We start from the raw sequence: 1664 nt of genomic DNA on the forward strand, positions 1-1664 counted from the left end.
GACCACACGGCCACGCTACCTGTGTTGTAAGCTGAGAACAGCTGAGGCAAAACCACAGCAACATCAACACTAAGAATAACAACTTCAACAATTTTAGCAAAGAAAAAAACAATACAAACCAAAACAAAAAACAAACAGGCACAAAAAAAACAACAAAAAGAAAGTTTAATCTCTACCCGCTAGTAAAATAACATAAATAAATTAATTAATAGATTAATAGATAAGCTACGCCACTCCATCATTACATGTAAAGGGGGAAAATGGCAGTGGTGGGATTCGAATCTACACCTCCGAAAAAAATGATGCCCAAAACCATCGGTTTAGAAATTTAGCCAGGCTAATTACTATTTTGTAAACTGAGAACAGCAGTGACAAAAAACAACAACAACAATAATAACATCAACAACAAAAATAACATCAATAACCATAGCAAAAAGAATTTAGAAGAAAAAACAACAGACACCACAAAAGAAAACAAAAAAAAACCCCGACAAGTTTTATCTTCATCAGCTAAAAATAAAGTAAAATGGCAGCAGTGGGATTCAAACCCGCACGCCTCCGAAGACACTTGTGCCTTAGACCAAGTGGCTACGCTACCTGTGTGTTGTATGTTGAGAACTGCCACGGCAAAAACAACAAACAGAAAAAATAACAAGATCAATAACATAACAAAAAGAAATTGCAAAAAAACAAGCAAACCAAACACAACAACAACAACTAAAAACAACAAACAACAAACAAACCAAAAAGAAAAAGAAAAAAACAAGCAAACACAAAACAGCAAAACAAAAAGAAAGTCACACCATCATCAACCAAAACAATATTACTGCCACTACTACCATTACATGTAAAGAAAAAAAAAGATGGCAGCGGTGGGATTCGAACCCACGCCTCCGAAGAGACTGGTGCCTAAAACCAGCGCCTTAGACCACTCGGCCACGCTACCTGTAAGCTGAGTACAGCAGAGGCAAAAACCACAGAGACATTAACAATAAGAATAACAACGTCAACAATTATAGCTAAGAAACCACCCCCTCCCCCAGAAAAAACAAAACAAAAACAAAAACAAACAGACACAACAAAACAAAAAGAAAGTTTAATCTCTACACGCTAAAAAAGTCAAAAAATAAAAAAAATTAATAGATAAATAAATAAGCTATGCCCCCTCCATCATTACATGTAAAGGGGGGAAATGGCAGTGGTGGGATTCGAACCTACTTCTCCGAAAAAACTGGTGACAAAAACCATCGGTTTTGGTGGCTTAAATGTGTTGTAGGCCTAAACTGAGAACAGGAGTGACAAAACAACAACAATAACAACATCAACAAAAAATAACATCAATAACTATAGCGAAAAGAATTTAAAAAAAAAAAATCAGATACCAAACAAAAAACACGAAAAGTTTTATCGTCATCAGCTAAAAACAAAGTAAAATGGCAGCAGTGGGATTCGAACCCGCGACGCCTCTGAATACACTTGTGCCTTAAACCACTCGGCCACGTTACCTGCGTGTTGTATGTTGAGAGCAGCGACGGAAAAAAACAACAAAACTGCAAAAATAACAAGATCACAACATTAGCAAAAAGAAATTGCAAAAAAACCCACCCCCAAACAAAACACAAAGCAAACCAAAAACAACAAGAACCAAAATCAACAAACAACAA

At 36.1% G+C, this 1664-nt stretch overlaps 1 non-coding gene across 1 annotated transcript; it reads right to left on the reverse strand.

Moving 5' to 3' along the window:
- Positions 1–864: 864 nt before the first annotated feature.
- Positions 865–946, reverse strand: TRNAL-UAG. The gene has a single exon. It is a non-coding gene; the product is annotated as a tRNA-Leu (tRNA).
- Positions 947–1664: the final 718 nt, after the last annotated feature.

The sequence above is a fragment of the Aplysia californica genome, unplaced genomic scaffold, assembly GCF_000002075.1.
Source record: "Aplysia californica isolate F4 #8 unplaced genomic scaffold, AplCal3.0 scaffold01081, whole genome shotgun sequence".
Lineage (NCBI taxonomy): Eukaryota > Metazoa > Mollusca > Gastropoda > Aplysiida > Aplysiidae > Aplysia > Aplysia californica.